Source organism: Condylostylus longicornis, unplaced genomic scaffold (genome assembly GCF_029603195.1).
Source record: "Condylostylus longicornis isolate FDR11 unplaced genomic scaffold, ASM2960319v2 ptg000018l, whole genome shotgun sequence".
Classification (NCBI taxonomy): Eukaryota; Metazoa; Arthropoda; class Insecta; order Diptera; family Dolichopodidae; genus Condylostylus; species Condylostylus longicornis.
In genome coordinates this window covers 2,443,429-2,459,808 of record NW_026577987.1, presented here as the reverse complement: position 1 = coordinate 2,459,808, position 16,380 = coordinate 2,443,429, and the positions used below count along the sequence as shown (strand labels likewise).

The window sequence follows — 16,380 nt, the reverse complement described above, 5'->3', positions numbered from 1 at the left end:
TTTCTCCCATAATTTTCGTTTATGAAAATTTCAATTTAAAAGATAACAAATAAAATTCAGAGCATTTAATGAAAAAGATAAAACGATTGTATTGTAACGCACATACCCGCATACATACACACGTACTGATTTTTTGGACGAGATCAAGACTTTCTGTATATAATTCTTGTATATTAATCTCGTATATTATGTTAGTCATATATTTACCAACCATTTTATATACAAAATACATACACACATTATATTAAATTCATTATACAATATAATATCTCTGGTTGCAAATGAAAATCGTTTAGGTCAAGTTTGGTAGATTTGAAAAAATTCAATTCATACACTGAAATTATATTTAATATTATAAACGGCGTGTGTAATATGAATATTATGTTTGACAAGGTGTAGAAGGGGCATCGAAAAAAAATGTGTCGAACTTTTTTGAAATAATTAACGTTTTTAAAAAAATTTTATTTTCCATTTTACTCAAAACTTTGTCATTGATATTAGCGTTATCTACATCTATTAAGTGAGGAAAACTATTGCGAACAACACTTTCCTCTACCTTTATTCGCTTCTATAAGCTGTTAAACCGAAATTTTCAACTTTCTTTTACGCTGCAAAACTACCCTTGAAGTTTTACGAATAATTTTACGAATAATTTCCCACACCCACAACAAAAACAATTTTTACTAAAATAACTTCAAGAGAGCCTTAACATCAGTTCCAGACCACTCAGTATCACATCCTATTACGCATTATACAAGGTTTGTACATGTAGTTCTATAAAATATTATTTTTATCATAGATTTAAATTTCATACATGCGAAAAACACATTTTTTATAAATAAAAATTGAAAATAATCGAAGAAAAATATTAAGAACAACATTTATAGAAACATCAATTATCTTTATGTATATGTATCTAAATTTTATCTATTGAACAACACTATTATCACACGAAATGTGACAAAAATAAAGTAAGGGTAACATGAAATGCATGCTTCCATTTAATTTATTTTGAACTGTTCTGCATTATTTTGCAATAATATTTCTACATTTCTAAGTTGGTCTTAGGGAGGATGTTCAAATAACGATTAGACTTCATGTACATATAATTAATACTATAATATATAACTAACGTTGATAAATTGACCTAAGACCCAATAACTCAAATGTCAAATTATAAAATTTTAAATGCGTAATTCATTTTGTGTTTCAAATGCATGTTGTTTCATTTTGATTTACTTTTTAATATTCGTTTATTATTTTAATAAAATTTGTTTAAAATTAACAAGATTAATTGTTAAATGAAAACAGTACTGAACTCTCGCAAAAAAATTAATAAAATTTTAACTCTGAAATTTCATAACGTAACTTTTTATATTTGACAATACTGTTCCATTGGTACCATTTTCACATAGCACGTGCGTATTCTTAAACGCATTTATTTACCATACGTAGAAAAATAATAAATCTATTAATACAAATACCTATCCAAATCTATGTATGCATACAGCTATGTATGCATATAATAAAAATAGATCCTGCAACAAAAAAATCGGCAGAAAACAAAGACTTTCACAAGGGGAAAAGAACGTATGTATAATATGCTAATATTATAACATTTATCCATACTATACTTGTATACCTAAAAACATTTTTTGCATATACATATGTGTAACTTAAATTGTTATTAAGTATAAGTATATTATATATTAAAATCTAAATATAGAAAATATTTTAGAAATACAGAAAAACCAAAATATATATGTAAAGACACAGACTTTTAGACTCTATTCTACTCATAAATGATTTATATTTATATTATGTTAACACTTAATTTAATAAGGACAAAAATAAAATATTTAATAATATATAATAATTTATTTGTTGATATTAATTTATGTTGATTATTAGCAAATTTCTGCCATGTAATTTAAAATTTAAAATAATAATAAATTAAATTTTTCAGTTAAAGCTTCACCTTTGCCTTATTAGAAAATAAATTTTGATGATAATTATTGCATAGTTGTAGGAGACAACATGTAGATTTTTCACTGAGCTGCAAAAATTTCAATAAAACAGTATTTTTTATACTTATTCAATTGCAAGAAATGAAGAGGCACATTTGAATAAAAATTCATTGCAATTTATTCATAACATAAGCACATTTTTATGGATTTATCAATAATTATTATTAAAAATTTAAATACTTTCTAAAAATATTAATACTTAACAAATTTTAAGTGTTTTTGCTATCAATAAATATTATTTAATTTTAGTGCACATATTCAAATCAGTAAATTTATCAAAAATTATTTTCTAATAATTACTTATTTAATATAAAATTGGTTTTCAGTTAAGTAAACTCATTAAGACGAATTGAGCCCTAAAGCTAATAAATTCATTTTATATCGAAAATAAAACCAAAAAATGAATAATATAAGAGAGCATAGAGACGGACTAATTCTCACTCGAAGTAGTTTTTACGTTGCTATCATATTAAATATTTTGTGTAAATATGTTAAGTAAGAGCTGTACTAAGAGTTGAATGAATTTGTTATTGAGTTGGCCAGTAAAAATTGATTAAGGAAATTTTATATAAATTTTTATTAACCATGAAAATTCTTCAATTCCAAATCAAAATATAAACTTCCATTTGATCTGGAAAATTATATACTAAATTTTCGATCTTAAAATTAAAAATTTTTAAGGGTATCATTATTTCATAACTTTTTGATTGTTGACATGATTGTTTCTTACTCTTTTCAATAAAACTAAATCTTTTAAGTTATGAAAATTTATTTACTCTGTAAGCATATAAAAAATTTATATTCAATTTATTTATAAACCGTGTCGTATGTATTTATTTTCTACGAGTTATTTAGCCGTTATTACCAAACAAACATAAATAGCACATCTTTGACCTTAATTAATTTTAGTAGGTAAATATAATTTTATAAATCGTATTATCATGCTGCTGGGAATTTTTCATAAAAAATTCTCGAACTGTATAAAATTTTAAAAAAACTACAATTTAAATACATTTTTGTAAAACTCTATTAAAATTTCATTAGAAGTAATAAATAAATTTCTTTTCTGCACATATAAATTACCTTTATGTATTATAAGGTAATGTTATATAATAAATAACATTTTTATTAAATGTTCACATTATTTGACTTAATTTTGTAATTTTACAAGGTAATTTAAAAGCAAAACAAAAAAATATGAAAACCTGCAGTTCCCATTACAAAAGTATACAGGATTTACTTTTATTTTAAAAATTTTGTAAAAAAAATAAAAATAACCCTGATGAATAAAATATAAGTAATAATTTATTTTATAAAATTGCATGACTTTAAATTTTTTTCTCAGTTTATTCTGAACTGTAATAATAAATGGTTATGGGATTTATTAAAAAAAAACGAAAATATTTAAAATTCTTTAAATTTGCTTTTTATTTCTTAAAACTAAAATTAATTACGTTCTTCACGTTATATTCGCTAATAAATAAACTTTATGAATGTTTGAAAAAGATTTCATCAAGATAGACGATCATTTTAATTAGGTTTATTATTTGGTATAGGAAAATGAAAACGTCATTAAATGCAATGAACAGTTGCACGCATAATATAAATAAGTTATAATGTTGTAACCATAAAAAACAAACGACCTATAACAAATTCATGCATTTCAAGTTCCTAAATATTATTGTTTAAAGTCGTTCAAAAAGTTCAATATTATAGTCAGAAACAAGTAACTTTAATAACTGAAACTGTTATAACAATGTGAAAACAATAACACATGTTATTGTTTGGTTTAACATAATACAAAAGCAAAAAAAAATCTGATGCGATCTGCACGTAACCGACCGCAATGTGTATTGTTTATTTCAGAAGATTATGAAAATGCATTTTACATACTCCTTTACAATTTTAAGGACACTAATAATCTTTTAGTTGTTAGAAAAGTTCGTCAGCTCAAATATTCAATTTCAAGAAATTCCATCAATCCATTCCGTAGATATGTTAAAAAATGTAAAATCGGCCCTCAGATCAGATTCCGAGCCGTGCTCTTTCTAAAAAATTTATAGATTCATATTTAACACCTCGAATTTAAATATTAAATTTCAATGAAAGCGGTTGATTATTTTTGGTTGTATACACAAAAATGTATATTTGGGCGGTAGTAAACGTCCAGTTGCTAGCGCCTGGATTCTTTCAAAAGGTGGGAAGTTTCACGAACGGTCGAATGAAGCTTATATATGAAATTTCAAGTAAATCTGTTGAATATTTTCCTCAAAATGATCAAATATGTAAAACATGGCATATGTAAATTTCATTAAAATGGGTTTAGCCGAACTTGAGATGCACGCGTGCACACACAGACCGACAGACCAATAGGTTACTAAAAATAGTTTACTTAAACTTCCCTGCTATTTAGAATTGCGTTCCCAACCAAAACTCTATATGCAAAATTTGTTGCCATCACACAACGTACCTTATTGTATACACAAGGCGGTTAATAATAAATTGTTAACAATTAATCAAGGGTTAACATGGAATAGCTAGAGCTAGTATAATATGTAACAGAGTTTGATCAAACAAATGCTTTGCAATGTAACACTTTACCCTTCAACAAGTAAAAGTACTGCTTTTAAACCAAACTATGCACTACAATATTAAAATCATTAATATATATATATCATTAATATATATATTACGAATATATTTCAAAAAATGCATACATTTAGGATGAGCAACGTATGCAATTTTTGAAACATGTAAAGCAAAAAAAAATTTAATTAAACGGTAATATAATTCTTAAAGTTCAGGGTTAATTGCGTGAGTTTAAAAAAAATATTTTTAAATGGTACGGCATTTATCGCTAGTCTCTGCATTTATAAAAAATTGAAAAAGTTTGCATTTTCGGAAATATAAGGCGCCGAAAATTCTAATTTTTAAAATTTTGTGTGGTGATAACTTGAGAGAGGGAGGAGGTGGAAAAAAATTTTATACTAACAAAATGGACTATTTATTAGTATCTAAAAGCTGTTAATAAGTAATTTCAGACTCCTACTACCTGCTGTCTAGAAGAAAAACGATATCAAAAATTTTGGAAAAACGGATTTTAGATAAAAGTAAACTAATAGCTACGCCGCGGTAAAAGAAGCCAGCCACTACATTTCTGCATCTGCAAAATCTGAAAATACTTATGGTTTTGTTGCAATAAATACGAGAAAAACAGAATTTTTAGGACTTTGAGGGGTTATAGTTTTTTAAGGGGGATCTTTTAAAGACAGGTAAAAGTTTTCTTTAATGGAAATAATTTTCCAATAAAGATTTATGAATTTACATATAAAATTTCAGTTTTCTATCTTCAAGGGTGTAGAGAGAATAAATTTAGAGAGGGGTTAACGTAATGATCGATGTTAAGGGTTAATTGTGTGAGTTAAGAAAAATAATTAAATTTTTTAAAGGCATGGAATTTACTGTTAGCTTTCTGCGTTTACAGAAATTTGAAAAAGCTTGCGGTTTTGGAATTATAAGGTCCCACAAATTCAAATTTTACAAATTTCGAGGAACGATAACTTGAGAGGAGGCGGAGGTGTGTAAAAATTTTCTTTTAAAGAAATGAACTATTCATTAATTTCTAAAAGCTTCTAAAATTTCCAACTACTACAAGTTGAGGTCTAGAAGAAAAACAACAACATCAAAATTTGAAAAAAAAACGGATTTTAGATAACGGTATATTTTAACGGCCATTTTGTTTTTCTAAAGTTCAAGTGTAGAAGGCCGCGGTAGAAGAAGCCTGCCACTATACTGCTGCGTTTGTAAAATTTGAAAAATGCTTATGATTTCACTGCAACAAATAGTTAAAAAATGGGTTTTAAAAACCCTTTTTATAGTTCATCGGGGTATAACTTTAACAGGAGAGGAAATAAGTAAAAATTTTGTTCTACGGAAATAAGTCTCTATATAAGATATATGAACATACAAAATTTCAGCTTAGTATCTTCAAGGGTAGAAGTTTTGTAACCATGTCTACGAACGGACGGACGGACGGTCGAAGAAAAAATTATTATGCTTTTTTTTTTAAATTTTTTAGAAAAGTGCTAAAAAGTAACATTTGGTGACAACTGGTAAAATTTTATTTTTCATTTCGTATATATCATGTAATTACATGCGGGTTTTATTAGACCTTTTAATGGATAAATTTTATGTGTTGATGCTGCAGCCTCATACGCCACCATCATCGTAGAAGTTTTTTAATCAATTAATATCATATGGCAGTAAAAGAGGGGCAATCTTATGTTTGATACATTCATAGTTACTTCGACCAACATAGTGCCGTTTTTATATATAAAATGCTAGAAAATTACATAAAGATGTTTGGTGAGCTTTCATGCAGAAGAATAGGAATTTAAAACACCAAACCTGTTCTATTTTGAGAAATCGAGAAGGAAAAAAAAAATTCAATAAAAATATTAAAATGTCAAATTTTACTAAAAATAATAAAAAATTAAATTAACCAGCTATTCTGAAAATAGCTATATACAGTGAAATTAAAAAGTCAATATTCCAAACTTAAATGCAAAATAAAATAAATAAAAATTTTGACTCATCATAACTTTTAAGCGAACTTTGTTATTCGAGCTTAACACACTTAAATTGATAAAATTTAAAATTTTACTATTTTTATTGTGTTATTATAACATTAAAATATTGTAATATCACAATAAAAATAATGAAATTTATGATATGGAAATATTTTTTCAATAATGTTTATTAGTGAAGGACTGATTGAAGGAGAATAGCAGAAAACAAATCATTACATTTGATTACAATAATCTCAATTTGCGTATTAATTACATTTGATTCTGCCAGATGTACTGGCGCTTTGCGCTGAAAATCTTAAATGATCAAGATATATGTCCAGAGTTCTGTTGTTTCAAACTCTTATTAATAAATTTTCATAATTTTTATAATATGCAATAAAAATTATCAAAACTGACCCCGTATAAAATCTTACATAATTATATATTAACGAAAATGTTTCTTTATTTAAAGAAGCTTATATAAGAAGACCAGTTATTTAAAGAAGGTTTATATAGACTTTTGACGAAAATATTTAAATTAATGACGAGATGATGTATAATTATTTTTGAGAAGTACTACGAAAATTAAAGGCAATATCAGAAAAGGTTTAATATCAATTGTGGTTCATTTGAAAGTTTTTTTTTGCAAAAATTATCAATATGTCTAATGGGTAACAGTTACAATATTTTGCGCATTGAAAAATAGTTAAAAATTAGTTAGTATTCAACTGAAAAATTGAAGTATTCAGCATTGAAAATTTTTCAAAAGCTTGTCAACATACGTGATGAAGGATTCACACAAGAGGGTCACTAAATTTTTTATATTCATAAATATTTTCAAGTGTTGTTTCTGTTTTGCGTATTTCAATATGGCACATACTTATTAATTTACAAAGCATAAAAATAATGCATGCATATATATATTTAATCTAAGTGAGTGTATAAGGAAATTCACAATTCATTTAAATGGAAAAATTCTAAGCGAGTGAATTAAGGTTAATAGAAGTATAATAAGTTCACACAGAATAACTAACACTCAATATTGCCAATGTCGGATTTAAGAGGTTCTTAATTGATCAGATTTATGATTTACTCTCGATAGTTAATTAAATTTTCTTTAAATTAATAACAAAATTATTTAAATTATATTAATAATGTTTAATAAGTAATTGAAAATTAACCATCATTTACAAATTTTAATTGAATTGTTGAACTCTTCTTAATAAACTATATAGTTGAATATTTGTTGGGAGTTTTATTTGTTGGAAATAAATTCTTCCAACCCTTACGGAATTTTGTATTTTATTCTTTAATTTTATAGTTCTGATGGAAAGAAATCATTGATAACTGTAATTTTTTTTATAACTTAATTTTACATTTTTGTTTTTCTTTTTTTTTTTTAATTTTTAATTCAGCTACACTTTTGTATTTAAACACTAATTGTAATAATTACAATAATTTTTTTAATCAAGTTTTATTTGGAATTTCTTTCATTTCTTTATCTTTAATAAATTACCAATTTAAAATAAATAAAGAATTTTTATATTTTTTCCTTTTGATAATAATTTTACACTGAAATTTTCTTTTTTATTCGAATATTTGTTAATAATTATATAATTGAGTAAATTTTTTATTTCATTAAAATATTCAATAATTTTATTTCATTTTTAATTTAAATTAACATTGAAAATTTTGTTTCTTTGTGCAAATTTATTTACAAAATATTTAATATTAATTTTTTTTATGTTAATTTTACTATATTGTTTTTAATATATTTAAATTTGGTTTATCTATTAATAATGTTTTGTATTTTCAATTTTTATTTTAGTTACTTATAATATCGTTCTTTTTTTTTACTTTGGTTAACCTATGTGTATATTATAATTTTTAGAGAAAATTTTATTTTATAATTTGTTTTAAAATTTAATTTAATTATTAAATTTTGAATATTTTAATTTATTGAAATATTCAAAAATTTCAAATAAAAAAAAACACCTATATAATTTTTGAATTTATTTATTTTAGATTATAATTTTGTTTTGCATGTGTTTCTGTTTTTAATTTATTTCATTTAAAATTTTTACGTTTATTATTTTTAATTGAATAACTACTTGTATCAATATACATATATATGTAAGAATTATATAAATTGTATTAATTATAACTAATTATTTTCTGTTATATTAGTAATATATATCATATTTTTTTTAGTATAAATTTATGCATATTGTTTGTGTATTTACATTGATTAGCGCCTAATTGTTATGCAATACTAAATAAGATTTTTTTAAGTTTTTTAGTAACATTACTATAGAAATTTTCAGATTATTTATTTAGTTTTACTTATTTACACGTAATAACAGTATAGTTTGTACGAATATATATATATTACATATTGTATATATGTATATATATGAATATAACTATGTATCTATAGCTATATATATATAAATTTTAATTGCTTTCGTTTTATTGATAATTTTTAAATTTTAAATCACTAGTTTTTTTGTTATGTGTTTTTCTATATATTATATTTAAATAATAAATTTGTTTTAAATATTTAACATATTTTTGCAAAATAAATTTGAAACAAAAGTATAAAGGAGTATAAATTAACAGTTCTTTTTAATACTTTAATATTTTTATAATTTAAAAGTACCTCTACTTAATTTTGAATTTTTTCTTCTCTAAATATTAAATTTAATTTTACAACATACTTAATTATGTATATTATATTAGTTAAAATATAAATAAAAATATTTTTATGTAAATAATTGGATTTTTATTACATACTATTCTTTATAGGTATGTATGCGTATTTATACTATAAATATAACTACGTTTCCTTTTTTTTTTTCTTTTATTATTAATTTTTTTTTATCCTTAATTCACAATGAAACTACATACATACAATTTATATATATTATTGTTCTCCTTTATTTCCCAAATAAAAGTATTTATTATGTATACCTATTTATATATATATGTAGGTATGTATGTGATTTTGCATTTAATTCTACATATAATTAATAGTTAATATACCTTTTGCTTTTTTTATACTAATTACTTAATATTTATGTATTTATTTTTGATTATTAAATTTTTGTTTGAAATTAAAAAAAAAAATATTTTTTATTACACAAATTATTTAATTTTCTAATTATATTCAAAATTTTCCTTATATTTTTTTAATTATGTTTAACAAAATAAATCTTTCCTTCCTTTTTATATTTTATATATTTTTTGCTTTCTTTCTATGGTTACAAAAAGATTAATTTGTGCGGAATAACTGCGACAATAAGAGCGAAATAAAGGATATTAAAAGCTCTAAAGAGCTGGACACCAACTAAACTTTTCCACAGGACGACAAAAGTATAAAAGTTAAAAATGTAAAAAAAATTTGACAAGAAAATAAAATATTTCTATGTATAATTTTTATCCTTTCTCAAAATATAATAAAAAGTAATATGAAAATAAAAAAAATTATGAAATCAGAAAAAACATACATACTATCTGTCAAAAATTTTATTTTCGAATAAAAGCATTTCGAATTCTCGATATTACATATATTATATATGTGTATGTATATAGAATCATATAGTTCTTCTTCCTGTTGCAAATATGTATATATACACTCACATTTTTATATACAAATAAATTTAAAAAACGTAAAAGAAAAAGGATTTTTATGCCCCGGTAATCGTTTATCACATGTATTTTTAATGTTTTTCTAGCATGTTCGAAAATTTCGAAATTTAAAAATACAATATTTTAGTTTTTTTCACTTAAAATAATTTTGAAGGAAACTTTTTTCTCTATTAAGAACAAACTGAAATATATTTAATAAATTAATAAATATATTTTTACTAATATTTTTTTATTTTATTTTTTTATTAATGAGCAATTTAATAAATATAAAAATAATACCAAAAAAAAAAAAATAACTACTTTTTTCTTTTTAATTCACAAAATCGAAATTTATATCAAAATTTATTTTTTTTTTCGGTTCTTGTGAAATGTACCAGAGACCCGGCATTTATTTCTGGTATCCTTGAAATTTTTTTGGTGCTTTTAACTGTGAAAAATATTTAATTTCACAGTTTTTTCAGAGTAAAAACTCGTTCACGATTTTCGAACTTACAACCACAATGAAAATGCGCATTTAATAACTCATACATATGCACATTATGTCAAGATTTACACATGCAAATCCTACATATAATTTGTGTTCAGCTCTTTTTATTCAAACGTGCTCTACGCACTCTCTCTGTTTATCCCTCGACTTTTTTAACTCTCTCTTTCTCTTTGTTTTTTCCTTCTCTCACGCTTAATTGCTCTCAAAAATTTATTGATTTTAGAAAACGATATGCAAAAGGAAATTTTATTAATTTTTCATATTTAAAAGCTTATTGTTGAAAGTTTATATGTAACACATGCCTTATAATATTCCTTACAATATAGCACATAAATTAACATTTTTTTCTTTTTATTTTTCAAATACACTTATACATTAAATTTTTTTGAATTACCCAGTAATTAATATAGGTCCTTTCGGTACAAACTTGTTCTTGGTACTTTAAAATAAATGTGCAAAATAAGAACGAAAAAAATACGAAAATGGAAAAACTTATTTTCTTTTCTTTTGTTTTTTTTTTGCATACATTTTTCTCCGTATGTCAGTCTTAAAGTAAAAAAGTATTATTATTTGGGGTAAATGTTTAATACGTCATTTAGATACTGTAAAGCGAAAACCATATTAAACCAAAAAAAAAACAGCCGAAGAAACTTGAGAATAAAATAAACAGAAAGTTCTAGTTTAATTTTTGAACTACATTTTGGTTTTTGTTAAACCAGTGCAGTAGTGCACATGTAGGACAAAACATTACATTTATTCTAGTTTTTCAAAGAATATTTTCAAAGCAAAGTTTATTGCTAAATATACCAAAGAGTTTGGTTTTTATTTTATAACTTTTTGAAATTTCAACTTTGTTTTTTTTTCCCGAAAACAGTAATTATATAAAAAAAATTAAATTTCATGTTTTTTTATTTATTTTGCATAATATATACAATTTAATTTTGACTTCGAGTTACATTCTTCAAACATATAGACATTTAGTCTTTACAGCTATAATATTATGTTTGAAGTTTATTTTTAATATTTTTTTATGTAAAAATATTTTGAGAAGGGAAAATTGGTGCTTAAAAACCCTGTGAAAAATTATACTAAAAACCCAAAAACTAATCCTAAACTGCTTACTTAAACTAATCTTAGAAGTCGAATAGTGCATTGGTAAATTAAAAATCATTTTCTACAATTTATTCTGTGATCTCTGAAGTTTTGACGAGAAACTATTGGCACAATCAGACCACACAGGAGCTGCATATAATAAAACAGGTTGAAAAACTAATTTCATCAAAATCATTTTATTTGGGTGGAAATTTTATAGAATTTTTTCTATATGGATATATTATTTTTACCTGGGAATATGTTATTAAAAATATACTATTATATTTGTACATGATTTCAATACGTATTCCAAATAGTATTACAATCAATAAATTAGTTTTATAAAAATAATTATAAACACAACAATTATTAGTACTCGTAGGTTTAAATTTTTTCTGCAAAATTTTTCTAGTTAGTTTTGCTTGTTTAAAGAAATTATTGTAAATTGGAAGTTAAGCCTGTATAGATACGGTGCCCTTAAGAAAATATTTACGTATTTAAAATAATGTTTTATAAGTTTTGAAATTTGAATTAAATTTTCAAAACAATTTTATAGCCTTTTATACATTTGCTGAGTACATAGTACATTGCTCAAAATCTTTGCAAAATGTATTTATTGAATAAGAATTGGAATTTATATTAAAAATCTTATCTGAAATGTTAGAAATGGCTACTTAGAATCATATATACAGAAATTTTTTTTCCAAAAATTAATTAAAACGACGAATCCCATATAATGCTGTCACTTTACTCCTACTGTATTTTTATTCCATCGGCTTCAATTAATATTGTAGAAGACAGCAAAGCAATTTCAATTTAAATTTCAGTTTAAGAAAACGCACGTAACAATTTATTCTTAAATTATTTAAAGAAAAATATTAAAATTAAAATCGATTTTTTTTTTTTTTTGAAATTTGCAATTTTATTCTGGTTTTGGGTTTTACTTGCATAATTTTTTTCACTTTAAAAAATGTTAAACATAGTGTAGAACAATGTAACACTTTGTATTTGTATATGAATTTCTAGAACAGAACAATAACATAAATTTATGCGGCTGTGTGTTGCGTCAGCTGGTTTTTATTTTGTCCTTGTAAAAATGAAACAACAACGAAAATAACTTTAAAATTATTTTATTTTCTTCTTGTTTTTATATTTTTTTCCCTTATATCTGTTTATTTTTTTTATACTCGACAAAATATATAATATAAGGATGTCAAAAAGGATATTATTGCAAAAAAAATTTAAAAAAAAAATATACATACATGTATGTACTCATTTATGAAATGCTCAGGCAAAACAAAAGCTTTCAAATTCTTAAATAAATATCACATATGGTAGATTTTTTTTCTTTTCGTAATTTTTCTATTATTTCTACAAAAGTACACAGTATTTATATGCTCTCTATGGCATTACATGCTAGTATACATACTAGCTGAAATATATTTCTTATTTTATAATTCTTGTTATAATAACATGGTTGGTTATCTTCGAAAATACAAAGCTTTTTAATTATAAAAAAAAATGTTTTTAGCTGTGTGTTTGTTAAAAAATATTTTTAATTCTTGTTAGCATACTGTATTGAATGTGTATGTGCAGTGTACGTAAGATTACGATTTGAATTTTTTGTTTTTTAGTTTAAATATTAAATATTCGTTTTAGTCTCTTTTTTTAAAAAAAAAAAGAAGACAATACAAAAAAGAAAAAAAAATATGTTCCGTATTTATTGTCCAGGCCAGTATGTTTTTAGGTTGGTGAGGCAATATAGATTAGAAGAAGAGGCAAAAAAATTACACGCCACAAAAAACTGTAAAAACCAAAAAGAAAAACATAAAATACAAAAAGAAATATGAAAAAAAGTAAAAAAAAAAACGTAAAATGAAAAATATAAACTATTAAATGATTTAAATTCATCCTTGATCTTGAAAGATTTGTGTGTATTTGCGGTGATTTGATATTATGAGAAATCGCATATGAAAATGTTAGGACCTATGCAATATGTAACGCCAATATTTTCATACTTTTCTTCTTCTTCTTCTGTTTTTAAAAGTTAATTATTTTAATTTAATAATCCATTTACTTGTATTATAAAAAATTGAAAGTAGGAATAAAGAATTTTTTAATTTTGTATAAACAGTAATTAAAATATAAGTGATTATATAAGATAAAAGTTTGATTCGACTTAAGATAGCAAACATATTTTAATAAAAACTTAAAAAATAAATTGAAAACGTCTCTTGTATGCTAATAGGAAATGAAGGTATAATTCGTATATAGCGGGTACACGAAGTTGTCAGTGCAATTATAGGGAAAATATAAATCGAAATGAGACCTATTCCAAAACATTTTTGAAATTTTCTACAAAAAAAAAAAATGAACATTAAACAATGGAAAAACACGAAAATCTTTTAAGCCATATATTAAAACCGCAATTAGACTGCGGAATAAAAACCATAGTACAACAAGTAAAATAGGGTATTGGGTTTAAAGTGTGTTTAGCTACTTTCGAAGGTATTTAAAGATTAACCTGTAATTTGAAAATAAGGCACACACTTCTAATACATTTAAGTATTTACTTCTAATAAATTAATTAAAAGTTATTAAAACTATTTAATGTAAAATAATTTAAAAATTTAAGAAAATTAAAATGTTTTAGATGTCTTTACAATTCCTTCAAGTGAACATACGTACATACGAACATATGTACTATGGACATACTTATTGATTGAAATTTCATTGATAACGATTATCCAAAACGACAATTAACCAAGTCTTAGTATATGCCGTATCTTCGTTTACATTGCTTCAATACATGCAATTAGTAATTTTCCTTGAATATCGAAATATTGTTCAAGTTGCGTTCAAAAACGTATTGTATGTTACATGGAAACGCGAATAAATCCTGAAACCTTGTTGATACCGGAAATACTAACAAAAATTGTAAAATAAATGTTTTTTTTTTAGAAATATTTCGATAATTTTACAGTGCAAAACTCATGAAAACAGTCCATGTGTTCTCTTTTTAAATAAAAATTTTTATAATGAATGTCAAAAGAAACCGCTTACTTTCAACATATTATGCACATTTGCATGTAATTCGTTTGAAAAATCCGAGAAATAAGTAGTTAAAATTAGTGTTTGTAATTTTTAGTTTTTTATTTAAAGCCAGAAATAATTAACTATAACTCGATAGCTTAAATTTTAGTAGTTTAATGCAAAACTTTGTTATTTAATGAATCTTTAATAAACCTAAAGGAACAAGCAAAAATATTAATAGTTTAATAAAGCAGTTTAATTATATTAGGAAACTGATGAAATTATCGACTACTAATCATGGTATTCATGCTTTTATACATTTTATACATTATTATACATTTTTTAAGGAAAAATATCTTTGACCTGCTTCCTGATTTAGCTAGGCTCACTAGTTTTATTCAAACATACGAAAATGATTTATTCTATATTTTTATACCCTGCACTTCTTGATCGGTATATTACCTTTGGTATGGAGTTTGTAACTACTTGAAGGACTAATCTGCGGTATGGACATATATATATATCCTTGCTCAGCGTAAAATTCTGCGTTGATTTAGACATGTCCGTCCGTCCGTCCGATCGCACGAAAACTCAAAAACAAATAATGCAATCGACACAAGCTGTTGCTTTTGTGCCAAGGACAAAGTCAAATTTTTTGGATTTTTTTTTTTTAATTTTTTTTTATAAACTACAAATTTCTCGAAAATTTTTGTTTTCCCATATAACATTTTCCTCCATCTCTCAAAGTTTTGCCAGTAAAACGTGTTAAATGTGTTTAAAAACATGAAACCAACAAGAAACCGGAGAATGTGTTCCAACAAGAAACCGGAGGCGAGCATTACATCTGCTTCAAGCACAAGTCGGAAACTGAAGGTGCATCCTAGCATAGGCCAAATCGGCAATTAGAAAGCTATGACAAAGATAGGCTGAGTGAATGCAACGACGAGACTACAGATCGGGCCATAGCCAAAAACACTGCTTACATCATTGAACAAAACGTTTAGGAATTTGGAGAGGATTGGCGTTCCAGATGAAGAGAGATCGGAGGAAGAAAGGCCAATTGCAGATGGGCAAAAAGTATTGTGAATAGGCGAAAGATTAAACTAGAGGCGACCAAGAAGAGGAGACGACCCGCAGAGGACCAACCTCGCCATGCCAAGAAGACGCGGCAGCTCAACAAACCCTAAGCAATTCAATGAGATACTGAAGAGTCATTTTATCATAGCTGTACTAGACCAGGCTGAGGATAATGGCAGGATCTCGGCTGAATACTGATGGAAAGTTGAAAGCCAACTTATGGCAAACTTTCCTCTAGTCATGAAGGATACCTCAAGTCTGCACCCCTTATGTAAAAGTGTACGTCTAGTAACACTGTTTTATTGCTTTTGCGCGTACTGAATTAGTTACACTTCTCAATTTCAAACTTATGTGGTATGCTTTATGCGCCCATTACATTACGAGTACCAATCCAGTTCAAACTCTTATAAAAGTATCAAACATTTTCACAATGTAAACTTAAGTCAAT

The 16,380-nt window shown here is 24.5% G+C and overlaps 1 protein-coding gene across 1 annotated transcript in view; it reads right to left on the bottom strand.

Annotated features, from left to right (window-relative positions):
- LOC129606402 (loricrin-like) overlaps window positions 1-7,863 on the bottom strand; it is a 102,057-nt gene extending 94,194 nt beyond the window's left edge. Inside the window, exon 1 of the mRNA XM_055516721.1 lies at window positions 7,777-7,863. The gene's annotated coding sequence lies outside the window, so the exon portion shown is untranslated. The remainder of the gene's footprint in view (window positions 1-7,776) is intronic.
- Window positions 7,864-16,380: the final 8,517 nt, after the last annotated feature.